A 27103-nucleotide genomic window follows, 5' to 3' on the forward strand; every position below is an offset into this window, starting at 1 on the left:
TCGGAGGGACTGAGGATTAGCAGACCATGAGAGCCAGTGACAATGCTGGAGGCGTCATGGCGGCACAGGAGGTAGATAAATTCCAGAGCTACAGAATGAGACCTCGCCTGGAGGAAGAAATGGCCTGCAAGGACCAGCCAACGATCCCTGAGGCAGCAGAATTGTTGGGGAAGAAAGGACCTGGATTAGGAGTTTGCCCAGTTCAGACAAAGGGAAAAGTCAATGGACTGGGATGAATGGATTTGGACAGTCCTGCCAGAAGGCGGAGGACCTTGGCAGGCTAACATATTTTTGGGACCCTGGGGGTAGATGGTATTGTTTGTAAACCCAGGGAGATAAAAATCAAGGCATGGCCTGTGGGCTTGGTAGAAAAGCCCACAGTTGGCTGAGGGAGGAAGCCCTTGCCAAGTTCTCTGCAGCCAGGCAGAGGAAAAGCCAAATTAAAAAGGCAAAAGCTGTTGCTGAGATTGGGAAGCCCTGAGCAGCTGTTAAGCAGCCTAAGTTTGTTGAAGAAGGCCAGCGAGTCTCTTAAAATCACCTGTGGGTGATGCTCTGCTCATCATTGTGTGAGGGTGAGGAGCTGAGGAACCCATCCGTGGGGGACGGGTGGGGAACATAGCTGGTGGTGGAGCCCACAGCCAAAGAGGGGACCCAAGAGAGGCCACGTGTGGAACTTGTATCCATGCGATGCCGGAATTGTCAGGCCTAGTCTCCCAGCCAGGATCAGATTTCAGGCTGCAGGGCAGCAGGGCAGCTCTGAGCCCCAGCCGCTAGACACCCCATGGGTTGGTGTCTCAGGAAGCCGCAGCAGGAACTTCGCAGACGCTCAGGCAAGCAAGCGAGAAGAGGCAGGGCAAGTTTGTTTAGAAAAAGTTTATTGAGAAGAAAACAGAAATAAAGTGGGACTCCCAGGCCAGGGAACCAGGCCTGGGAGGGGCAAGGAAGCCCAAGTGAAGTCCTGTCTCAGGGAATATATACTTTCTTTCCCTGATTATTCTAAAGCTCTACCAGTCTCTTTGTGATTGGTCAGTTTTTGGCTGTCTCACTTAATTTGCTACTGAGTGGGAGATCTTCACATTCCTTATCTAACAGGTCTGTCTTTCCCCATTTGTTATATCTTTATCTTTATGGTCTAGCCCTCCCGGTGAGCATCTTTACACTTTATCTTATCATCTGAAGAAAACCAGGACCATCCTTAACAAGATTATCTGTGGTGCTGGGATGTTTGTTTTTCCCAGTGGAATTGGTTTCATTTCCTTGCTCGTCCTTATCTCTGAAGCCTTCCTGAATTCTTCAAAGGTCCCCTCTTGCACTGTCCTAAAACTGCCTAATAACCCTAGCTTGCCCTGTCTCACATGGATCCCCCACCCATGTGCTTGTGTAATGGGTTGGCCTGAGTGCAGGTGTAAAGGCAGGCCTGGACACGGTGCAGGTTTTCTGATCCCATGCAGACCGGGTAAAGGAGGAGTCAGAGTCCTCAGTAGTTTTGCAGGTTTTTTATTTGGGGTTCACCAGGCATATGGCAGGCAGGGGTGCTGGCTGGGGGGCTAGGAGGCTGGCAGGCCTCCCAGCCCCCAGCAAGTCTTCACTCTATCTGGGCTCTCTAGCGTTCGTTCTGCTGCTTCTTGGCTTCTCTTTCAGCTTCTGCTTTGGCTTCTACTGCTGCTGCTGGCGTCCCCGTGACGCTGCCCTTAAAAGCACAGTCTTAGCTCAGCTGAATCCCATCTACCTATGCCCACACCCTACTCCAGATGCCCACCATCAGGCATGCATTCAGGACAAGGATCCATCGTCTATCCTGATGGCGGAAGGGCAGAAAAGCCTGACATTTTCTTTACCCTACAGCAGGGATCTGCATGTCATATTGCTGGCTATGAAAGCCGAGTGTTGGAGTGACCACAGACAGAAAACCCTGAGGGTTGGGTGATTACCCCCAAAGAGTACAGAATCACTAATACAAGAGTGAGTGCATCCTGGGGATGGATGCAGTGTGAGGCTTGTGGCCTACACTACATCCAGAGAAGGCCAGGAAGCTTTATGGTTCCTGGTGTGTGACAGCAGGTGCCTGAGTGGTTCCCCTCTCTTGTATGAGCAGTGCCTTCAGCAGCAGAAGTGGTGGATCATCTGCTGGTGCCAATAATCTTGTCTTTTGCCACTATATTGGTGCTCTGCCTGGACTAATTTGTGTTCTGTCGTATTTTGTTATGTATTCAGTTATATTGTGATGTATACTATTTACTTTTATGGGCCATGGCTGTAGTGTTCATATTGCCAAGAGAAACGTGTATATAACTTGTATATAGTGACATAGACCGTATGGTAGAAATCCCCAAGAGGGTGGATTATAGGGTAAGGTTAAAAAGTATCAGGCTTTTCTGCCCTCCTGCCATTAGGATTGGTGATGGATCTCTGTGGTCCTGAATGCATGCCTGAGGGCAGTCACCTGGAGTAGGGTGTGGGCATATGTAGATGGGATTCACCTGGGCTAAGACTGAACTTGTAAGGGCAGCATCACGGGGACACCAGCAGAAGAGAGCCCAACGGAAGAGCAAAAGAGAATGAAAGAGCAGAACAGCAGAGAAGCAAGGCCATGAGAGATCTCCAAAGAGCCCAGAAAGAGTGAAGATTCGCCTCAGCCCCCCCCCGCCCACCCCTGCCTGAGGTATACCCTATAAAATCCCAATAAAGCCTGCAAAAGCCACCAAGGGCTCCAGGACTCCTCCTTTACTCCATCTGCTTGGGTCCTAGAGATCCCGCTCCGTGACCTCCTGCCATTACAATAATGTTCACTGTACATTTTTTATAAAGTTATAATTTTTGGTTACAAAATCATCTTTTAGCTCCCTGGACATTAAAGTTTTCTGAGGAAATTGAAAAGGTCTGAATTATTCCAGGTATGACCACCATCTAATACATAATCTTGCAACCAACATTGTTAAAAAAATATTTCAGGGGGGCTCCCTGGTGGCACATGGGGTTACGACACAGCATTATGAAGCAATCTGCAGCCACTGTAGCACTGTTAGGGGGATAGGATGTCCTGAGTAAACTCCATACAGGCTTTGTGGACTCCACCCCCACTCTATCAAGACACTACAAATCCCATGATCACCAAAGGGAAGGTTGTGAGGACCTGAGGGCGGAGTTAAGCAACTAGGTTCTGGGTTTGAGTATTTAACAGGCCATGTAGCCAGGGCTCGCCCTCTTGGCCATGCTGCGTGCTTGGATTTTCGCCAGATTGGTGGGTCATTGGGATTCCAGGTCAGCAGAACAGGTAGGATGCATTTACGAACTGATCCCCCTCTTTTTCTCCCTGAGTTGTTCATTTCCCATTTCCCCCTCGTAAATAAACCTTTTATCAACCTTTTGTATGTGTCTGCAGTTTAGCATAAATAAGTCCCCTTTAAGCACACGGGTCAGGACCCACAGTCAGGCAACCTATTTTATACAGGTTTGTAACAGCTTGGCAAATAATGTGGTTTCCAAGTTACACCCGTGGTTGACCAGCCCAAAGTCACTTTCCTTCTGTTGGTTGCTGTAAGCACACTAGGTCTGCAGGACCACTTGGTGAAAAAATAATCTTTGTCTTGGGTTTTGAAAAGTTTGCTTTTTCCTTACGTATAGCTATCTCTCGTGGGTATGTTTCAACAATGAACATAAGCAGCTTTATCCCCAATTTGAGTTCCTGCAGGGTTGTTTTTTTTTTTTTTTTTTTTTTTTTTTTTTTTGTCCTAGCCTTCAGTAGCCTTTTTTCCATTAAATATTACCACCCTTTTTATAAACACAAATAATTTGATAAAACATAGTGTATGGCACTGAAATCTAGTATGAAACATCCCAACCAAAACTCACAGGTGATTAATGTAGTTCACTGGACAGATAGGACCACAGTAATTTTGGCATCAGATGTTACAGATATCAGAGTCATGGGATGGAAGAGTCTAAGTATCTGAAGAGCTGCGGACTGATAAAGAATGACTGTTTTTGGAATTTTCACAAATGATAGATAAATTTCAATTCTGTCTTAGTCATTATAAATTGTTTGACGATGTTACAGCATTTCTTGTCACCTGAACTGAAATGAGTGTATGTAGTGTAATTCCCATGCCTAAGTTTTTGTCTAGTTTGAATGTCGTGGGGGAGATTCTTAATTTATTCATAATTCATGTATTCATAAAAGTTCAACAAAATTAGGAACTTAGTTCATTATTCCCTAAGAATTCTATAGAGCATAGTCTGTAACATTGTTGTAATATTTTTTAACATTTTTCTAATGTCCTAGCAAATAATACCAATTGAATGAAATTTTTCAGTGAAATAGTTTTTTTTTTTCTAAAGATTTATTTATGCATACAAGAACTAGGGTAAAGGCTAGAGTTGTGGGGGTGAGAGGATTTACCAGAGACAAAATGGGAAACAGAACAGGCAGAGGTAATGAAACACTGCTGAGGGGAGCAGCGGATGAGTCAGGAGAGGTCTGCCGTGCCATGTGGGTTACTCTCTGGCCGGGATCAAACTCGTGCTGCTACAGAGCAACCCCCTTATAAAACAGGTTGCCAGTGGGTCCTCACCCGTGCACTTAAGGGAGACTTATTAATGCTAAACTGAAGACATACACAAAAGTTGATATTTCTTTTTTAATTTTTTAAACAATATTTTCTCCCCCCTCCCCCTCAGGTTGACTCCCCATAGAATTTCCTTCCCCAAGGCACCTGTGTACCATCACCACAGTCTCCTGCTCTCCTCCCTTCCTATCTCTGGTCCCTCTCCCTCCTCCTCCCCTGCAGTATGTCTCTTATTTGTAATTGTCTGTTTTTGCTTTGTTGTGTTTTGTACAGTTAATATTTTTATTTTATACTGATGTCTTATTTGAGTCCCCTATATTCCTGTTATAAGTGAAACAATCTAATATTTTTCTTTTTCCTTCTGATACATTTCACTGAGCATAATTCCTTTAGCTCCATCCATGTTGCTGTGAATGACATGAGTTTATCTTTTTTGATTGCTGAATAATATTCCATTGTGTATATATACCACATCTTCTTGATCCAGTCATCTATTTTTGGGCATTTGGGTTGTTTCCAGGTTTTACCTATTGTAAATAGTGCTGCAATAAACATAGGTGTACAGGTGTTCTTTTGAATCAATATTTTTGTGTCCTTTGGGTAGATCCCTAGTAGTGGAAATACAGGATTGTATGGTAGTTCCATTTTTAGTAGAATAAGGAAACTCCAGACAGCTTTCCATAGTGGTTGGACCAATTTGCACTCCCACAAGCAATGTAGGAGAATTCCTTTTCACCACATCCTCGCCAACATTTGTTGTTGCTTGTTTTTTTGACATGTGCCATTCTTACTGGCATAAGGTGGTATCTCAGTGTGGTTTTGATTTGTATTTCCCTGACTATAAGTGATGTTGAACATTTTTTCATATGCCTGTTGGCCATTTGCATTTCCTCTTTATAGAAATATCTTTTAAGTTCTTCTGCCCATTTCTTGACTGGATTATTTATTTTGTTTTTGTTGAGTCATGTGAGTTCTTTGTATATCATTGTGATGAGTCCATTATCAGTGGATGGAGTACAAAGATTTTTTTCCCAATCAGTGGGGTGTCTCTCTGTTTTGGTTAATGTCTCTTTTGCTGTGCAGAAGCTTTTCAGTTTGATGTAATACCTTCACTTTATCTTTGCCTTCACTATCACTGCTTTGGGTGATGAGTCTTTAAAGATGTTATTATGATGTATGTCTTGTACTGTTTTACCTATATTTTCTTCTATATATTTTATGGTTTCAGGTCTTATGTCCAGTTCTTTTATCCATTTTGAGTTGACTTTTGTGCATGGTGAGAGGTAGTGTTCTAGTTTAATTTTCTTGCATGTAAAGGTCCAGTTTTCCCAGCACCATTTATTGAAAAAACTGTCCATGTTCCATTGCATATTCTTTGCTCCTTTGTCAAAGATTACTTGTTCACATAAGTGTGGCTTTATTTCTGGGCTCTCAATTAGGTTTCATTGGTATGTGTGTCTGCCTTTAGTCCAATACCAAACTGTTTTAATTATTATGGCTTTGTAGTATAGCTTGAATTTTGGAAGTATGATACCTCCTTTCTCGTTTGTTTTCATCAGCAGAGCTTTGGCTATTTGTGTTTTTATTTATGGTTCCATATGGATTTCATCAGTATTTGTTCTATTTCTTTGAAGAATGTCATTGAGATTTTTATTGGAATAGCATTGAATCTGTATATTGCTTTTGGTAGGATGACCATTTTAATAATGTTAATTCTTCCAATCCATGAGCAGAGATGTCTTTCCATTTCTTTGTGTCTTCTCCTATTTCTTTTCACAGTGTTTTATAATTTTCGTTGTATAGGTCTTTCACCTCTTTGGTTAGGTTTATTCCCAAGTATTTGATTTATTTTGTTTCAATTATAAAAGGGATGGTTTTCTTGATTCCCTCTTCTTCAGAGTGATTGTGTATAGGAAGGCTACTAATTTCTGAGTGTTGATTTTGTATCCTGCTACTTTACTGAACTGGTTAAATATTTTGAGTAGTTTTTCTGTGGAGTTTTTAGGGTTCCCTATGTTCCCTATGGAGTTTTTAGGGTTCATCTGCAAATAGTGATAGTTTTACTTCTTCTTTCCCTATTTGGATTCCTTGTATGTCTTTCTCTTGTTTTATTGCCCTGGCTAGGACCTCCAGTATTATATTGAAGAGCAGTGGTGAGAGAGGAAATCCTTGTCTTGTTCCTGATCTTAAAGGAAAGGCCTTCAGCTTTTCACCATTGAGAATAATATTGGCAGTGGGTTTGTCTTATATGGTTTTTATCATGCTAAGGTATGTTCCTTCTATCCTGAGGATTTCAAGGGCCTTCATCATAAATGGATGTTGGACTTTGTCAAATGCTTTCTCAGCATCTATTGATATGATCATATGACTTTTATTTTTCTTTTTGTTGATGTGTTGGATTACATTTATCGATTTTCATATGTGGAACCATTCTTGTGCCCCTGGGATGAATCCCACTTGATCATAGTGTACTATCCTTTTGATGCATTGTGGGATTCTGTTGGCAAGGATTTTGTTGAGGATTTTTGCATCAGTGTTCATTAGGGAGATTGGCTTGTAATTTTATTTTTTTGTGCTGTCTTTGTTGGGTTTTAGTATTAGTGTAATGCTGGCTTCGTTGAATGTATTTGGTAGTATTCCTTCTTTTTCAAATTTTTGAAAGAGTTTGTGTAGGATAGGCACTAATTCACTGCTCAACGTTTGGTAGAATTCATTTGTGAAGCTGCATGGGCCTGGACTTTTGTTTCTGGGGAGTGCATTGATTACTGCCTCAATTTCGCTGCTTGTATTCTATAGTTGTCTATAGTTGTTCTATTTCTTCTTTGTCCAGCTTTGGATAATTATATCATTCTAGGAATTTGTCCATCTCATCTAGGTTGTTGAATTTGTTTGCATGTAATAATCTCTGTTTATTCTTTTGATTTCTACTGAGACTTTTGTGATTTCTCCTCTTTCATTTATAATCCTATTTATATGTGTTTTCTTCTGTTTTTTTCTTTGTGAGCATGGCTAGAGGTTTGTCTATTTTGTTTGCTTTTTCAAAGAAAAAGCTTTAGGTTTCATTGATCTTTTTAACTGTTTTTTTTTTTTTATTTCTATTTCATTTATTTCTGCTTTGATTTTTATTATTTCCTTTCTTCTACTGGCTTTAGGTTTTTTTTTTTTTTTTTTTTTAAGATTTATTTATTTATTTATACAAGCACTGGGTACAGTCAGAATCACGGGAGAGTGAGAGAATTCACCAGAGCCAGAGCAGGAAACAGAACAGGCAGACCAACGAAATACACTGCTGAGGGGAGCAGGGGGCACAACAGGAGAGGTCTGCGCACCATGTGGGACCCTTGCCAGTGGCCGGGGATTGAACCAGCGCTGCAGAGGCTGTGGGCAGCTTCACAGCCCAGCGCTCAACCGCTGTGCCACTAGGGAGGCCCTGGATTTAGTTTTTTTGTTGTTCTTTTTCTAGCTCTTTGAGATGTGAGATTAGGTTGTTTCTTTGAGTCCTTTCTTGTTTGTTGATGTGAGCCTGTATTGCTATATATTTTCCTCTTATTACTGCTTTTGCTGCATCCCATACATTCTGAAAAGTGGTGTCCTCCTTGTCATTCAACTCAAAATATTTTTTTTTAATTTCCTCTTTGATCTCCTCATTAGTCCAGTGGTCTTCCAGTAGTGTGGATTTCAATTTCCATGAAGTAGGAGGGTTCCTTGTTTTCTTTTCATGATTTATTTCTAGCCTGATGTTTTTATGATCAGAGAAGATAGTTGGCATGATTTTGATCTTCATGTATCTGTTGATGTTTGTCTTGTGGCCCAGTATGTTATCGATTCTGGAGAATGATCCATGCACACTTGAGAAAAATATGTACTCGGATTATTTTTGGTGCAGTGTGCTATAGATGTCTGTTAAGTCCACGAGTTCTATGTCTTTATTTAGGGCTCTAGTGTCTTTGCTTATTTTTTGTCTCGTTGATCTGTCCATTGGTGAGAGTGGGGTGTGGAAGTCTCCCACTATATATGTATTTTCTTAATGTCTGTTTTCAGAACTGATGATAATTGTCTTATATATTTTGGTGCCACTTCATTCAGTGAGTGTATGTTGATGAGTGTTATATCCTCCTGATGCATTGTCCCCTTGATCACAATGTAATGTCCATCTGTGTCTCTTTTTACCTTTTTAATTTGAAGTCTATTTCATCTGATATAGGTATGGCTGTTCCTGCCTTCTTTTTTGGTCCATTTGCTTGTAGGATTGTTTTCCAACCTTTTACTTTCAGTCTATGTTAATCTTTTTGTGGTTAAATGTGTTCCCTGGAGACAGCAGAAGGTTGGATTTTGTTTTTTAATCCAGCCTGCTATTCCGTGTCTTTTTATTGATGAGCTTAATCCATTTACATGTAGAGTTAATATTAATATGTTGGAATCTGTATTTTATTCCCTGCTTTATTCTGTCCTTCTTGTTCATTTCTCTGTTGGTGTTGGCTTTAGGACTTCTTGTAGAATTTTTTGGAGTGGGGGTTTAGTTGTAATGAATTTCTGGAGTTTCTGTTTGTCTGAAAAGGTCCATAGTTTTTCTTCATAGAGGAAGGAGAGCTTTGCAGGGTAAAGTATTCTTGGTTGGCATTTGCTGTGTTGAAGTTTGCTGAACATGCTATATAAGATAACTTATAAATTATCTGTTTTTTCCCCCTTGCCTGTTTCATTATTTTTTCCTTGTCTTGGACTCTTGCAAGATTTACTATTAGGTGTCTTGCTGTAGTTTTCTTTTCATTAGGAAATTGGGAGTTCTTCTCACTTCTTGTATGTCTATATTCATCTCCTTTTTCATGCTTGGGAAGTTTTTTTTTTTTTTTTTTTTTTAAGATTTATTTATCTATTTATATATACAAGCACTGGGTACAGTAAGAAGTGCAGGAGGGTGAGAGAATTCACCAGAGCCAGAGCAGGGAGCAGAACAGGCAGAAGGACTGAAGTACACTGCTGAGGGGAGCAGCGGGCAGCAGGAGAGGTCTGCACGCCATGTGGGACCCTCCTCCAGTGGCCAGGGAGCAGCCGGGAATCGAACCGGTGCCTCAGAGGCCTCAGGCAGCTTCGCAACCCAGCGCTCAACCGCTGCACCACCGGGGAGGTCCAGGGAAGTTTTTTACAATTATCTCCTTTAATAATTTCTCAGTTCCTTTGTCTCTCTCCTCACCTTCTGGAATGCCAATAACTCTTACATTTCTTCTCTTAATGGAGTCTGATAATTGTCTAAGATTATCCTCATACTTGTTCATTTGTACTTCTCTCTCCTTTTCATTTTTGGCTCTTTTTATTTCTGTATCTTCAATAGTACTGATCCATTCTTCTAGTTCTTCGATTATGTTTTCATTGCATTTCTCAGAGTTCTTTTTCTCCTCTAGTAATCTTTTAATCTCCTGTGTTTCTTTTCTTTCCTTTCTTAAGGTCTCAATTTCCTTCTTCAGTTCAGTGATTATTTGTCTCAAATCATTTTTTTCCTTTTCATTTTCTTTCTGCTTTTAAATCATTATGATCATTAATTCTCTATCTGATAGGCTGAGAAGTTTTTCCCTGTCATTACTGAGCTCTGGTGACTGTATTCTTGTGGTGTGTCCTCCTGCAGGCTTGCTTGGTTATATTTTTTCTTCTCCCTGTTGTTTGCTTTCTAATTAGTTCTATGTGTTGGGCTGTTGTGCTACTGGTGTTGGCAGGCATCTCTTTGGAGTGCACCTTTAGGGGTGTTGGAAACTGTTTACCAGACTGAGACCAGCACTGGTAGGCTACAACTCCACCAGAGTGCTGATGCTGTGCTGCTGGGCACTGTCCCTTACAGTTCCCTCCCTCTGTATTTACTCAGTTCCAACAGGGAATCAGCTAGTTGGTGATTTTGTTCTGGTCACGAGGTGGTGCCAGAGACCCATACTTGCTGACATGTGCTTTTTCCCAGTGGTTTTCTGAGAAATGGAGGGTGGGGGGAGCAGAGGGGAGTACCTCAACACAGGGGCTCTTATTCTAGCTGGGAGCTGTGTTTGCCCTGTGTTCACCTGGTGCTGTGCCTGCAGCTGTATGGATCCCGTGCCCTGAATTCTGCACTCTAGGTCTCAGTTCCAGGGCTATCAGATCCAAAATGCTGGCTGTCATACTGTGTAGTGCCCACTGCTATGGTGTGTCCCATGCCCCGGATCCTGCACCTGGCTCTCAGTTCCAGAATAGGGTCTTGCGCCATGCCTTATTTCCTTTCTTAGCCCCGTTTGCATGGCCCACCCTCCCTCAGAGCCTGTGGGTGTTTTTGGGATCCCTGGTTTCCAACTATCAGGATGTTGGTGATTTTGTTCTGGTCACTAGGTGGCACCAGAGATCTTTCCTAGTGTCCTTCCAGGACTGTTGTTTTCCCCCTCTGTGGGCCGGGGAACAGAGTGGGGGTGGTGTGGAGTGCCTCAACGGCATGGGTGTGCTGTGTCTGCCCTGTCCCTGCTGTCGTGGGGATCTCACACCCCGAACTTCATGCACCGGTCTCAGTTCAGAAGCCTTCAGATCCAGGATGTGGGCTGTAGCCCAGTTCAGTGTCCACAGAAATGGTGCCTTTTGCACCCCACTCCCATGTCCAGGCACCTGGTTTCAGATGACTCAGTGAGGGACATTCACCTTAGTGACAGCTCCTACATGTCCCCCACAAACCTAGGTTATGGGTGTGGACCTGGGCTGCTGTGATCTGATCCGCTCAAGCATGCTGCTTTTCCACACAAGCTTACTGGCTGGCCTTGGGCTATTTGCAGGTCTCTCTGCGGAGTCCTTGTTTCCTCTAATGGCGCCTGGAGCCATCACCTCTGTGGTGATTCCCACAGTTCCTGTCTGCAGGGTGCGGTGCCTGCAATAGTTCCTTTCCACTCACAGTCCCACTTGATGTGTAGTTTGTTCTCATTGTTGTTTTTTTCTTTCTGTTGGTTGGACTGTACCGGCATTGTGGGTGAGGGAAGGTAGCAGGGTTCTGAGCTTTCCTCTCTTTTCATCCTCTTTTATAGCAACTTTCCTCTTTGGATAGTTTGCCAGAGTCATCAGTTTATCTTCCATGTCCTGGTTTTTGCAGGGACCTGCCACTTTTCCTCCCAAGTAACTTTTTTTTTTTTTTTTTAAATGGGAGGACTTCCTTGCAGCATTTCCCCACTGCCATGTTGATCCCTTCTCCCTGATAAAAGGTTCATTTGCAGGGGAAGGGGAAATGGAAAAATGAATAACTCAGGGAAAAAAAGAGGGAGATAAGTTTGTAAATGTCCTACCTGTTCTGCTGACCTGGAATTCCAATGACCAGCAGAGCTGGTGAAAAACCAAGCACACTGTGTGGCCAAGAGGGTGACCCCTGGCCACATGGCCAGTTAAATACTCAAATCGAGAACTTAGTTGCTTAACACCACCCTCAGGTCCTCGCAACCTTCCCTTTGGTGATCATGGAGCTTGTAGTTCCCAGTGTCTTGATGGAGAAGGGGTGGAGTCCACAAAGCCTATATGGAGTTTGCTCAGAACATCCTTTCCCCCTAACAGAAATTATGGCCATCTACCCAAGCAGGGGATGAACAAGCAGTACTTCAGGAATGGTGAGGTCAGCAGAAGCTTTATTACTCATACATGCGGGCCCAGACCTAGGTAGACCTGTAAGGTCTGAGCACCAGTTTAAACACAAAGGATTCCTTTTATACATAACTGTCTTTATATTTGTTGCATTGATAGCATCATTTTTCAGCAGGCACAACCATTTGCTGCAAAGTCCCTGGACAAGGAGAGGGAGGCAGGCAAAGGGGGAAGAGGTAGACAAGCAGGAAGGCCTTGGAGAGACAGACCAGCTTTGACTAGCTACCTGACCCTTCTGAGGCCCTGGCCATGAATCTTTAAAGGGAAAGAGCTGTAAGCAAGCAAACTTGTTAATTATGCCTGCATTTGGAGTGTTTGTTGCACCTGGCTGGAAGCTGGAAGTTCTGTTGGAATCTTTATTATATTCATTTGCTTAATTGTAAGGGCAGGAACGGGCACAGTGCAGGTTTTCTGATCCCATGCAGACCGGGTAAAGGAGGAGTCAGAGTCCTCAGCGGTTTTTTGCAGGTCTTTTATTGGGATTTAGCGGGTACATGGCAGGCAGGTGTGCTGGGGGTCCGGGAGGCTGGCAGGCCTCCCAGCCCCCAGCAAATCTTCACTCTATCTGGGCTCTCTGGCGTTCTCTGCTTCTGCTTCTTCTTTTCTGCTTCTTCTTCTCTGCTTCTCTTTCGGCTTCTGCTGCTTCTACTGGTGTCCCCATGACGCCGCCCTTAAAAAAAAAAAAAGCACAGTCTTAGCGCAGGTGTACCCACTTCAGGTGCCCGCCATCAGGCATGCATTCAGGATCATAGGGTTCCCTCATCTATCCTGATGGCGGGAGGGCAGAAAAGCCTGATTTTTTACCTTACCCTACATCAATAATATATTTTCTCATCATTCCCCCCTTTGATGCCCTTGTGAGTTATTTTTTTTTACAGGGCATCACCTATAAACCTTTTTTTTTTTTTTAAGGTAACCCTGATTACTAACCAGTAGCCATTATGAGGTGAGAGTCACGGGAACCCTGGGAAGGAGGAATCTTACTTGGTTGGCTGCTGCAGGGCCTCTTTTTTTTTAAGATTTATTTATTTATACAAGCACTGGGTACAGTAAGAAGCGCATGAGGGGTGAGAGAATTCACCAGAGCCAGAGCAGGGAACAGAGCAGGCAGACTGATGAAACACACTGCTGAGAGGAACAGTGGGCACGGCAGGAGAGGCCTGTCAATGCAGGGCCTCTTCTTTGCCCTCAGTTTGGTCCCAGAGCTGGGTGGGTGTTTTCTGAACTACCCCAAAATTGTTTGCATAGAAGCAACGTTGTTCTTAAATACAGACCTCCAATTCCCAGTGGTCAGGGGCCACTGTGGCTAGGCCACCTGCAAAGACAGTCATTACAGGTACAGTAAAAATAACAACCAAGAGGTCAACGTGTAGAAGGTCCTCAAGCTTCTGCCATGCATATACCAACCACCTTCCTGAGTGTGGCCAGAGCAGGGCTTGATGTCTAAGGCTTCCTTGGTGGGTAAATCCATTTGTGGCCTCAAGCAGGGGTGATTCTCAGGATCAGGGGCTCTGTCCATCTGCTGGCCAAAGTGTCCTTTTTCTGGTTTGCAGGCATGTTTCACTCAGGAGTGATGCACCAAACGGGGTGGAACCTGAGAACTTTAAAGCAGCAGGAGTAGTTAAAATAACAGTAGAGGGGCCAATCATGTGGGTTTGGGAGACCTTTTTAATCTTTTACCCAGACTGCGTCACCTGGCTAGCACGAATATACCAGGGGACTCTGATACAGGTGTAGGTACTCTAAAGTGTTGTAGGATAAATGTTTTTTCAGGCTTTTCTGCCCTCCCACCATTAGGATTGCCCTGCCTGATGGGGCACCTGCAGTTGTTACATTGTTGTAAGCTGACTTGTTTACTTCTGTGGGCCATGGGAGGAGCATTGAGATAGTCACCAAGAGAAGCAGAAGCAGGACAGAAGCAGGAGAGAGAGGCAGGAGAGAGAAGGGGAGAAAAGAAGGTCAGAGAAGCCCAGAGTGAAGACTTGCCTGGGGCCTGGAGGCCTACCGGCCTCATGGCTCCCAGACACCCCTGCCTGCTGTGTACCTGATTGCTGCGATGCATGTAAAGCTCAATAAAAGCCTGAGAAAGCCACCAAGGGCTCCAGGACTCTCCTTTACCCCATCTGTGCAGATCATAGAAAAACCTGCTCAGTGCCCATCCTGCCCCTACAATTGGCGTAAGTCGGCAGGATGATTCGAAGCAGATGGGTGTAGGGGCAGGAATAACACTGCACAGGTTTTCTGATCCATGAGACCAGGTAAAGGAGGAGTCAGAGTCCTCAGTGGTGTTTGCAGGCTTTTATTGGGATTTACCAGGTACATGGCAGGTAGGGGTGCTGGGGGGCCAGGAGGCTGGCAGGCTTCCCAGCCCCCAGCAAGTCTTCACTCTTTTTGGGCTTTCTGGTGTTCTCTCTCCCTCTCTCTCTCTCTCTCTCTCTCTCTCTCTCCCAGCTTCTCTGCTCCTGCTGCCGTCCCCGTGATGCCATCCTTAAAAGCCCAGTCTTAGCCCAGGTGAATCCCATCTACCTATGCCCACACCCTACTCCAGGTGCCTGCCATCAGGCATGCATTCAGGACTGCAGGGTTCCATCATCTATCCTAATGGCGGAGGACAGAAAAGCCTGATACTTTTTACCTTACCCTACAATGGGTATGGAGCCCTCTGAAGACATCAGGAGGGACTGAGGAGTAGCAGACTGTTTGTCCGTGACAACGCTGGACTTGTCATGACAGCACAGATGAACAACATCCAGGAGCTGGGGAAAGAGCTAAAGATGCTGCAAGAGCACAGGAGGTGGACAAGGGCCAGGAGCTGCGGGAGGAGACCTTGCCTGGAGGAGGAGACAGCCCAAGAGGATCAGCCCATGACAACTGAGGCGGCAGAATTGTCTGGGAAGAAAGGACCATGATTTGGAGCTCACCAGTGCTGATGCAGGAAAAGACTGATGGACTTGGACTGACAATCCCTCCAGAAGGTGGAGGAACTTTGGCAGGGTAATGTTATGTTTTGGGGACCATGGGGGAGGATGATATTGTTTGTACACCCCAGGAGATGGGAATGTGGGGGTGGCCAGTGGGACTTGATGGCCAAAAGCAGCCTGTGTACTGCCCAGCCACTAGGCAGAGGAAAAAAGCCAACTTAGATAAGGCAAAAGCTGGTGCTGAGATTGGGAAGCCCTGAGTGCCTGTTAAGCAGCCCAAGTATGCTAAAGAAGGCCAGTAAGTCTCTTAAAATCACCTGTGGGTGATGCCCTGCTCACTGTTGAGTTAGGGTAAGTTGTTGAGGAACCCATCCTTGGGGGACCAGTGGGGAATGTGGCTTGTGGTGGAACCCACAGCCAAATAGGGGACCCAAGAGAGGCTGCATGCGGAGCTTGTATCCATAGATCCCCGACCCATGTGCTTGTGCAGTGGGTTGGCCTAAGTGCAGAGGTCTGCATGACGCATTGGTGGCTGTGAAAGCCGCATGTTGAAGCGACCGCAGACAGAAAACCCTGAGGGTTGGGTGATTACTCCCAAAGTACAGAATCACCAATCCAAGAGTGAGTGCATCCTGGGGGTGGATGCGGTATGTGGCTTTTGGCCAAGACCACAGCCGTATGGTTCCCTCCTTGTATGAGCAGCGCCTTCAGCAGCAGAAGTGGTAGATCATATGCTGGTGCCAATAATTATCTTTTGCCACTAGGTTGGTGCCCTGCCTGGAATTATTTGTTCTGTTGTATTGTTTCATTATTATGTTGTCTTTTCATTTGTGGGCCGTGGCTGCTGTGTTTGTTAAAGGAAACTTGTATATACTTGTATACAGACTGTATAGCAGAAAACCCTGAGAGGGTGGATTGTAAGGTCAACTGTTTTTCAGGCTTTTCAGCCCTCCCACCATTAGGACTGCGGTCTGATGGGGCACCTGCAGTTGTTACATTGTTGCAAGCTGACTTGTATACTTCTGTGGGCTGTGGGAGGAGTATTGAGATAGTCACCAAGAGGAGCAGAAACAGGAGAGAGAAGGGGAGAAAAGAAGGCCAGAGAAGCCCAGAGTGAAGACTTGCCTGGGGCCTAGGAGGCCTACCGGCCTTCTGGCTGACACCCCCCCCCCCCCCCCCCCCCCCGCCCCGGCACCTCTGCCTGCTGTGTACCTGGTTGCTGCAATGCATGGAAAGCTGCCCATCCTGCCCCTACAGGTGAACTTCCTGAAGCACATTAAGTGTGATATATATAGCCTGGAGTCCTCTGTCTGGATTTTGTTTTTTGTTTTTTTTTTCCTTTTTCACACAAGCTTAGTTAAAATGTTCTAAATGTTGTGGTTTATCTAACTTTCCTGAACTTTGGGGCACTGAGTCTGAATTCTGGGATGATCTAGTATCCTTGTTCCTGTCTACCTTCTTTTAATCTGGGTGAGGCAATAGGAGATGCCTCTAACTTCATGTGGCTGGGTGCCAGCATAGTCTGTCTTTGATATTTTAATACAAGTTGATTTTCATCAGGCAGCCTTTATCATTCCCCCCTCTACCTGGAATTTGATGAAGAAACCAGTGAGAGTCTTTTTTGGCACCCATATCGCTTTATCCTCCTGTAGTGTAGATGCAGCTTAGCATTACTGTTAATTTTAACCTTTTAATTTTTATGACCTCACCTGTAACTTAGCGTTTTCAGGAACCAACAAGGAAAAAGTTGAACTCTTTTTCACCACTGGGCACTGTGATAGTGGATAAGTTCTTGGATTAGCAAGCCAAATGTAGAAACAAAAAAGTGTCAGCAGTTCTAATTGTAACAGCATTAAGAAGACTGTGTGTAGGGGCAGGATGGTCACAGGGCTGATTCTTTATGATCTGAGCAGACTGGGTAAAGGAGAGTCCTGGAGCCCTCGGTGGCTTTCTTAGGCTTTTATTGAGCTTTTATATAGAGTGCAGCAACCAGGTACACGGCTTGCCCCCAGCAAGTCTTCACTCTGGGCTTCTCTCTGACTTGCTTTCTTCCTTCTTTCTCTTGTTCTTCCTCCTGCCTCTTCTCCTCTTGGTGACTATCTCAATACTCCTCCCATGGCCCACAAAAGTAGACAACACAACTCACAACAATGTACCAACTGCAGGTACCCATCAGGCAGGGCTATCCTAATGGCAAGAGGGCAGAAAAGCCTGAAAACTATTTACCCTACACTGTGCAAAGATTGCCTTTTTCTTTTCTTTTAAAACAGACTTGACTTTACCCAGGCTCTTTACTGGTGGCCCCTTTACTGCTGTGCTGTGATGTTGCACTTCTTGCTTGACAACGAGCCCATCCAGTCTGTCATGCTGCCAGATGATCAACTCTCAGAAGCTTTGTCTTAATTTAATGTTTGTTTGTTTTTGGTGAGTTCTCAAATACTAACACTTGTGTGTTAGCAATCATTGTAGGAAAATAAGCATAACCGCAGACTTTTTTTATCATTATCAAATTTGTTGAATCCAGAGCATAGCACAAGTCTGAAAAGATACTGACTTTCAGATAAGTCCGAAAAGATAAGCCCCTGCCCCAAATCAAGGCAGAAAGTTGTGCCCCTCTGTGCATACCAATCCGCTTGGAGAGTGTTGGATTCCTTGACAGCATAACCTGTCCTGCAGGTGTTTTTCTGCAAGAAGATTCTGGATGTGGGCATGATCTCAGCCGCTTTTGTCACTGGAAGACCCTTGGACATAGCTATGGACTTTGTACCTCTGTGAGATCTGGCTTTTATAGCGGCCACATCCAAGGAGCTGATCTCTATGAATCTGAGCAGTTACACTGGCAGTACTGGAGGCACTGGTGATGAGAAAATATATTATTGAGCAAATGAATATAATAGAGATTCCAGCAGAACTTCCAGCCCAGGTGCAATGAACACTCCAATGTAGGCATAATCATCAAGTTTGCTTGTTTATAGCTCTTTCCCTTTAAAGATTCATGGACAGGGTCTCAACACTCCTATCTGAACAAAGTTGCATTTCAGAAGGGTCAGGTAGCCAGTTAAAGCCCGTCTGTCTCTCCAAAGTCATTCTGGTTGTCTGCCTCTTACCCTTTTGCCTGTCCTCCCTGCCCCTTGTCTGGGGACTTTGCAATAAATGGTTGTTCCTGCTGAAAAACGGTGCTATCAGTGTAACAAATATGGAGACAGTTATGTATAAAAGGAACACTTTGTGTTTAAACAGGTGCTCAGACCTTAAGGGGCTACCCAGGTCTGGGCCCTCATACATGAGCCATAAAGCTTCTGCTGACCTCACCATTCCTGAAGTACCGCTTGTTCTTCCTTTGCCTGGATAAAAGGCCAGAATTTCTACAACACCAGGAGCGCTGCGGTGGTCACCTTTATCTTGGGGCTCAATCAGTTATTTTTGTTGCTGCTGCTCCCCTGGGTGTGTAGGGTCACCATGCCTGGCAGTTCTAGCTGCACACAACACTGCCACTGTTGTTCATCAAGCAGTCTCTATCAGATTTGTTTAAGCAGGTTTGGGGAGCAGGGGGAATGGCCATGGGAGGAAGAATAGCACGGTATGGTTTAAGCAAGTGGACAACACAACTGTAAAGATAGTGGGAGATCCAGACACTTGGACTGAGAACACCCCGATTGTGAGAGAACATGAATTTTTGAATCTTGCTACTACTGGCCAGCTATGAAAGCCATTTGCACAGAGTTTTGTCTTTTAGCAGTTGAATGACCTTGTCTTTGTCTTTGTCTTTACTTGCTTACTAGGAAGACCACCGGTGAGTTTTCCATTAGCTAGGGCCCTGAAACATAGGCCCCCAAGAAACTGGTAGGAGGCTCGGTCCCCAAGAAACTGGTAGGAGGCTGGGTGTTGCCATGGCCACACAACCTAGGTTAGGACTTTCAAATTGATACCATCTTCTTTTTGTTTTGTCGGTGAAGATGTTAGAGACCCTCCAGCTGGCAGCCCACCCTACTGTGGAAACATGTCCCAACATCTGTTATCCTCAAAAGGCAACTTTTATATTTTAGCCCAAATAATAACCTATATTATTCTTCAGCCCCAATTTTGTTGTGTACAGGGTGAACGTCTAGGTACCATACTTGTTGCTGGCATGTTTGTAGCCTTTTAAAAACTTGGTATTCTGGGGCCTCCCCGTTGGTGCAGCGGTTGAGCACCGGGCTGTGAAGCTGCCCGCAGCCTCTGTAGTGCAGGCTCGATCCCATCCCCAGCCTCTGGCCAGGGTCCCACATGGCGCTCAGACCTCTCCTGCCGCCCGCTGCTCCCCTCAGCAGTGCATTTCGTCAGTCTGCCTGTTTTGTAAAAACTTGGTACTCTGAATTTATTTATTTATTTATTTTTAAAGCAAGTTACTTTATTTTTTTTTTTTAATTAATTTATTTATTTACACAAGCACTGGGTACAGTCAGAAGTGTGGGAGGGTGAGAGAATTCACCAGAGCCAGAGCTGGGAACAGAGCAGGCAGACTGACGAAATACACTGCTGAGGGGAGCAGCGGGCGGCAGGAGAGGTCTGCATACCATGTGGGACCCTGGCCGGGGATCGAACTGGTGCCGCAGAGGCTGCGGGCAGCTTCGCAACCCAGCGCTCAACTGCTGCACCACTGGGGAGGCCCAGTACTCTGAATTTAACAGAAGTTAGTGGCCAGCTTTGTGGAGCCAGGCAGAGGCAGAAAGCGCTCCTCTTTTTTTTTTTTCAAATCCAAACAGGTAAAGGGTGCACAAGTTTGAAACTACCGGGCGGAGAAAAACAGTCACTTTATTAATGACATGGGAGTCCTGAGCTGATTTATAATTTTTCCAGTTATTTGTGAGGGAAGGAGAGGTGGTGCTTTTACAACTAAATTGACTCTTTACCAAAGTACCAGTTGTTTTTTTTTTTTTTTTTTTTTTTTATGACGAGCTAGGTGTTTTTGGATACCCCTCTGAGATTTCCAACGGAAGCAGGTACTGGCACAATCTCTGTGGCACAGCATAGGAATTAAGTCCAAATAACAGGAGCTCTGCTAGGGACAAGCCTGGGGCTTGCTTTTGGTCATGTGTGAAGAAGTTTGTTAAACAATTCAGACCAGCCTGGCATTAAGACTCCTGTGTCAGGCCTCCCTGGTGGCACAACGGGTTAAGCACAGCACTATGAAGCAATCCACAGCCTCTGCAGCACAAGTTCAATCCCCGGCCAGCCAGGGAGAAACCCACATGGCGAGGCAGACCTCTCCTGTCTCGCTGCTGCTCCCCTCAGCAGTCTATTTTAGTCAGTCTGCCTGTTCTGTTCCCCACTCTGTTTCTGGTGGATCCTCTCACCGCCCGCATCTCTGGCCTGTATCCCAGCTCTTATATACATAAATAAATAAATCTTAAGAAAACAACAACAACAAAAACCTCCTGTGTCTTACAGTTTCTTTTCCCTGGGGGTGGCAACAGTCAATATCATAAGTCCCCTTTGTATGACATCTTGCTGGGGATCCAGATCAAGTTAGAGGGTGGCTTTTTTTTTTTTTTTAATATCTTAAAGGCAGTCTAAGCTTCCGGCTTGGTAAATCTGTGTCTGATGTTGTGCCCTTTTATTTTACATTTGTCAGAATGGCCTTTGAATGGTCTCAGGATCTATTATGAAGGTTATAGGTTGGTCCCAGCAATGGCATTGTCCCTGGGCTTGGAGGCGGGGGGGTTAAAAGAAATTGATACTGGGCCTCCCCTGGTGGCACAGCACTTGAGCGCTGGGTTGCGAAGCTGCCCATAGCCTCTGCAGCACCAGTTCGATCCCCGGCCGCCAGCGAGGGTCCCACATGGCGCACAGACCTCTCCTGCCGTCCGCTGCTCCCCTCAGCAGTGTACTTCGGTCCTTCTGCCTGCTCTGCTCTCCGCTCTGACTCTGGTGAACTCTCTCACCCTCCCGCACTTCTGACTGTACCCAGTGCTCATATAAATAAATAAATAAATCTTAAAAAAAAAAAAAAAAAATGAACCCACTTGGGGGAAAAAAAAAAAATTGATCCTGGTCCTGTCAGTCTAAGGCATCAACCATTACTCTTTTTTTTAATGTATTTACTTATGCATACAAGAACTGGGGGACAGACCAGAGGTGTGGATGGTGAGGGGGTTCACTAGAGACAGAATAGGGAACAAAACAGGCAGATTGATGGAAATACACTGCTGAGAGGAGCCGCGGGCGAGTCAGGAGAGGTCTGCTGCACCATGTGGGTATCTTCTTGGCAGGGGATTGAACTCATGCTGCAGTGACTGCGGACAGCTTCATAGGCTTCATCTTAACCCCTTGTGCCACCAGGGAAGCCCACATTAACCATTTCAAGGAAACTACTTCCGCCTGTTTTTTTGCTGATACTGGGCAGATCCAAGCATTGGCTAGGGGCTTTCTACATCTACGACAGTTGCGCTTCCAGTGCCCTGTTTTTCTACAATATGCACACTGATCTTGGGCTAGTGGCTGCCTGGACCGTGTGGGGGGATGGACCAGGGCTCTTGGCCCCCACCCCGGGGGCCTGGTGGAACATTTTGACTTTGCATTGCAGCTGCCAGGAAACTGACCTCTCTTTTTATGTGGTTTTCTGCCTCCCTCTTCACTGCTGCCTTTCTATTTATTAACACTTTATCAATCAGCCGCTTTAATTAATGGGGTGATGTTTATTACAGAAAGACCCCTAGTTTTTGTAATTCTCACTGGATCTCTGAGGCTGCCTGTTCCACAAAAGCCAGATTAACCATTTGTTGACTCTCTTGGGTATTGACATTGCAGGGCACACAGATCTGGTATGCTTGCAGTACTGTTCTTGGAGATTTCTTTTTCCCTAAGATGTATGTAGCCACAAGAAAAATGTCTACCTGATGCTGCTGCTCTGACTGGACCGTGCCCATGGGGGAAGGGCTCAGGCAATTTGTAACCAGGAATCAATGTATAGGAACTGATCAAGGTACCCTATCTCATGGGAGATTGTTTGCCAGACTCAACGAACAGTGGGGATGTCTAGAGTGCCTTCTGCCAGCCAGTGTTTGGTATTATCCCTTCCTTCTTAATTTTTTGGAAGAGTTTGTGAAGGATAGGCACTAATTCGTCTCTGAATGTTTGGTAGAATTCATTTGTAAATCCATCAGGTCCTGGGCTTTTGTTTTTGGGGAGGTTTTTGATTACCATTTCAATTTCGCTGCTTGTAATTGGTCTGTTTAGGTGTTCTATTTCTTCTTTATCTAGCTTTGGGTGATTGTAGAGTTGTAGGAATTTGTCCATCTCGTCTAGATTGTTGAACTTGTTTCCCTATAGCTGTTCATAGTAGTTTCTGATAATTCTTTTAATTTGTGATTTAATTACAAATTAAATTAAAAATTACAAATTGATTAATTAAAAATTACAAATTAATTAATTAAAAATCCATTGTGATTTCTCCTCTTTCATTTGTGATCCTGTTTATTTGTGCTTTCTCCCTTTTTTCCTTTGTGAGCCTGGCTAGGGTTTTGTCTATTTTATTTATTTTTTCAAAAAACCAGCTTTTGGTTTCATTGATCTTTTGGATTGGTTTTTTAGTTTCAATTGCATTTATTTCTGCTTTAGTTTTTATTATTTCTTTTCTTCTACTGGTTTTGGGTTTTTTTTTGTTGTTGTTGTTGTTGTTCTTTTTCTAGTTCTTTGAGCTTTGAGATGAGGTTGTTTCTTTGAGTTCGTTCTTGTTTCTTAATGTGAACCTGTATTGCTATTTATTTCCCTCTTAGCACTGCTTTTGCTGCATCCAATACATTTAGGAAATTGGTGTCCTCCTTGTCATTCTATTCAAAGAATTTTTTAATTTCTTCTTTGATCTCCTCTTTAGTCCAGTGGTCTTCCAGCAGTGTGGGTTTCAATTTCCATGAGGTAGGAGGGTCCCTTGCCTTCTTTTTATGGCTTATTTCTAGTTTGATGCCTTCATGGCCAGAAAAGATGGTTGGTATGATTTCAATCTCGGTGTATCTGTTGATGTTTGTCTTGTGTCCCAGTATGTGATCGATCCTGGATTATGATCCACATGCGCTTGAGAAAAATGTGTACTCAGATTTTTTTGGGTGTAGTATTCTATAGATGTCTGTTAAGCCCAAGCACTTGTTTAGAGCTTTAGTGTCTTTACTTATTTTCTGTCTCGTTGATCTATCCATTGTTGATAGTGGTGTGTTGAAGTCTCCTACTGCATATGTATTATCTCTGATGTCTGTTTTCACAGATGATAATAGTTGTCTGATATATTTTGGTGCTCCTTCATTTGGTGAGTATATGTTAATGAGTGTTATTTCTTCTTGAAGTATTGTCCCCTTGATCATAATGTAGTGACTGTTGGGGTCTCTTTTTACCTATTTGAGTTTGAAATCTATTTTATTTGATATAAGTATAGCTGTTCCTGCTTTCTTTTTTGGTCCATTTTCTTGTAGGATTGTTTTACATCCTTTGAGTCTATTTTTATCTTTTGTAGTTAAATGTGTTTCCTGGAGACAGCAAAAGTTTGGGTTTTGTTTCTTAATCCAGCCTGCAACTCTGTGTCTTATTATTGAAGAGTTTAGTCCATTTACATTTAGAGTTAATATTGATATGTTAGCATCTGTATTTGCCATTGTGTTTGTCTTTCCTTTGATTTTATTTATTTATTCTTTTAATAACTTTTTTTTTGGCCTTCTTTTGTTGTTATTTGTCCCTCTGAGGTTCTGGCTTTAGGACTCCTTGTAGTACTTTTTTGGAGTGGGGGTTTAGTCGTAATGAAGTTCTAGAGTTTCTGTTTGTCTGGGAAGGTCCTTATTCTTTCTTCATAGAGGAAGGAAAGCTTTGCAGGATAGAGTATTCTTGATTGGCATTTGTTGTCTTGGAGTCTGTTGACTATGTCGGTCCACTCTCTCCTTGCCTGTAGTGTTTCTTCAGAGAAGTCTGATGTCAGTCTGATTGGTTTTCCTTTGTATGTTATCTGTTTCTTCCCTCTTGTCAGCTTCATTATTTTTTCCTTGTCTTGGATTCTTGGGAGGTATACTATTATGTGTCTTGCTGTATTTTTTCTTTCATCATGGAAGTTTGGTGTTCTTCTTGCTTCTTGTATGTCTATTTTCAGCTCCTTCAATTATTTCCTTGAATATTTTCTCCGTTGCTAGGTTTTTCTCCTCTCCTTCTGGGATTCCTATAACTCTTATATTTCCTTTCCTCATGGAGTCAGATAGCTCTCGAAGTCTTTTGTCAGTCTTTTTTGTTCGTACTTCTCTTTCCTTTTCTCTTTTGGTTCTTTTTATTTCTGTGTCTTTGAGAGTGCTTAGTTGTTCTTCCATTTCCTCTATTCTGTTTTCACTGCTTTTCCCAGCATTCTTTAGCTCTTCTGTTAATCCTTTGATCTCCTGTATTTCCTTCATTTCCCTCTTTAGGGACTCAATTATATTCTTCTGAGCATTGTTTTCCTTAATGACTTTAGTCAGTTTTTTCATCATGGCAAATTTTTTTTTTTTCTGTTGTTGCTTTTTTTTTTTATAATAAATTTTATTTTTATATTCCCCATACAATTTCAACCCCCCCATTTTAACCCCAATCCCTCCCCTCCCTCCACCCAACCCCTAAAAGTGTCTCTGGTTCATAGATTTTTGTTGATTTTGATTTTCACTTTCTTATAGTTATTTATTTTCCTGGTCCCTTATTTAAGTTTTCTAGATTCCTGCTATGAGTGAGACCATCTGGTATTTTTCTTTTTCTTTCTGGCTTATTTCGCTGAGCATGATGCCTTCCAGCGCCATCCATGTTGCTGCAAATTGCATGTGTTTATCTTTTTTGAATGCTGAGTAATACTCCATGGTATATATGTACCACATCTTCTTGATCCAGTCATCTATTTTTGGGCATTTGGGCTGTTTCCAAAGCTTAGCTATTGTAAATAGTGCTGCTATAAACATAGGGGTGCAGGTGTTCTTTGGAATTGATGTTTCCGTGTCCTTTGGGTAAATACCTAGGAGTGGAATTGCTGGATCATATGGAAGCTCTATGTTTAGTAGGTCCAGACATGGCAATTTTAAATTCTTTTTCTGGAAGGCTCAGAAGTTCTTCAAAGTTGCTGTTGTTGGAAGCTGGTGGGTGGTTTTCTTTTTGTGGTGTGTCTTTTTCCTGCGGAGTTGCTACATTGCATGTAGTTTTTCTTTTCCCTGCTGCTTGTCTTCTAATTTGCCGTATGTGTTGGGACACTGTGCTGCTGGTACTGGCTGGCATCTTTTTGGTGTGCTCTTTTGGGGGTTTTGGAAACTGGTAGTCCAAATGAGTCAAATACTGTTATGCTAAAAGTCTAGTGAGGCAGTGGTACTTTGAGTATGTTGATGGTCACTGTCACAGAATATCTCCTCCTTCTGTGTTTAATTACAAAGGTGTGTCTTAAAGTCCCACAGACTTCCCTGGAGGTGGGGCAGCCGATTGCACTCTGGGTTCCAAATTGCTGGATCCCCCTCTGGGCTCTGACTTCCTACTAGGCGGGACCAGCCTTGTGGGGGCCTTCTGCTCATCTCTGATGCACAGGGAACCTTCTCCCTCTGACTCCACGGGGAGCCTCCTGCCAGTTTCAAGCAGTCTTTATTGAAGAAAGGTCCCTGTTCTAAAATGGTGATCCATGCGGAGAGGCACACTCCTGTGCGCCTGGTCTGTGTGCCTTGGCTCTCTTAACCCTCCCCCAATCTGCATCCTTCTAAGCCAATGGCTCAGAGGGCCAACCGCTTATTGTTCCTGGCCAACACACTAAAACGTTGTAGAAATTCTGGCCTTCTACTCAGTCAGAGGAAGAACAAGTGGTACTTCAGGAACGGTGAGGTCAGGAGAAGCTTTATTACTCATGCATGAGGTCCCAGACCTGGGTAGCCCTGCAAGGTCTGAGCATGGGCTTAAACACAAAGGGTTCCTTTTATACATAACTGTCTTCGTATTTGTTACATTGATAGCATTGTGTGCAAAAATGTTGATTCTGTGAGATGAAGGTAGATCCTATATCCCACCTCTGGAAATCTCTTTTGGATTGAGATTGTTCCATTGGCAGTGACTCAGTCAACAGCGTTAATGTCCAGCCCAGAGCTGTCCTTCTGAGAATGCATTTCCTCCTCTGCGGTTTCTGACACAGAAGAAGCTGTGTGAGCACCAAGAGGAAATTCTACTTTTCATAAAGTTTCTTATCTCTTGCAGCTCTTCAGGCAGTGCAAGACAAACCACCTACCCTCACACCCTCAGGGTCAGAGAAAAAACGACGAGCTTTGTCCCCTAGAAATAGCCCAAATGATAAAGGAAGAAAAAGCAACAGAGGTGCTGTGCTGTGGATACAAGGATCTGGGTGAAAGATATTGAAAGAACTTTTAGGTGCTATGTTGCTGGCTTAGAGCTGGTGGCCTTGAGATGCTCTGAAAAAACACTTTGACTCTTCCCTTACAAAGATCGCTTCTATATCCTAGATTCCCAGACTTAGTAAAAATTCCCAGTTTGATTAATTATTGAGAAATAGTAACAATAACAATCATATCTATTGAATGCTAACTATAATTCAGATCTATTTTAAGTTTGCTGCAATTAAAACCCCCTTTAAATCTGAATAGAACCCATTTTACATATCATTAAATTAAGGCATGGATTATTAAATATTTTAGACAAACCAATAAGTGGGGACTTAGTTTTAAATTTCAGTCATTCTAGTTTCAAAGTCTCTTCATCGCACAGTCCTGTCAAAACTCATTACATCATGTTCACGGCTGCCATTGGGCTTAACACTCCATCCCCAGCCCTAGGGCAGGACTCGCTCACCCTCCACGTCTTTATCTCTGGCTCATGGGATTTTGTGTCTGGGTAGGACATCAATTAAAGAGAATAAGACTATTCATCTCACCTGCCTTTCCTACAGATATGTCTGATAATTGAAAGATCCATGTGCACATGTCTTGCCCTCATCATCTGCAACACAGAGTTTGACCATCTTTCAGGGGGAAATGGAGC

The 27103-nt window shown here is 43.8% G+C and overlaps 1 protein-coding gene and 1 long non-coding RNA gene across 2 annotated transcripts in view; both read left to right on the plus strand.

Moving 5' to 3' along the window:
- LOC119240906 (caspase-1-like) overlaps window positions 1–27103 on the plus strand; it is a 76112-nt gene that overhangs the window by 5131 nt on the left and 43878 nt on the right.
- On the plus strand, window positions 14046–27042 carry LOC119240908 (uncharacterized). Its single transcript, XR_008551086.1, has 3 exons — window positions 14046–15182; window positions 17380–17533; window positions 27012–27042. It is a non-coding gene; the product is annotated as an uncharacterized LOC119240908 (long non-coding RNA).

This window comes from Talpa occidentalis, unplaced genomic scaffold, assembly GCF_014898055.3.
Source record: "Talpa occidentalis isolate TD23 unplaced genomic scaffold, MPIMG_talOcc4v2.1 talOcc4.12, whole genome shotgun sequence".
NCBI lineage: Eukaryota > Metazoa > Chordata > Mammalia > Eulipotyphla > Talpidae > Talpa > Talpa occidentalis.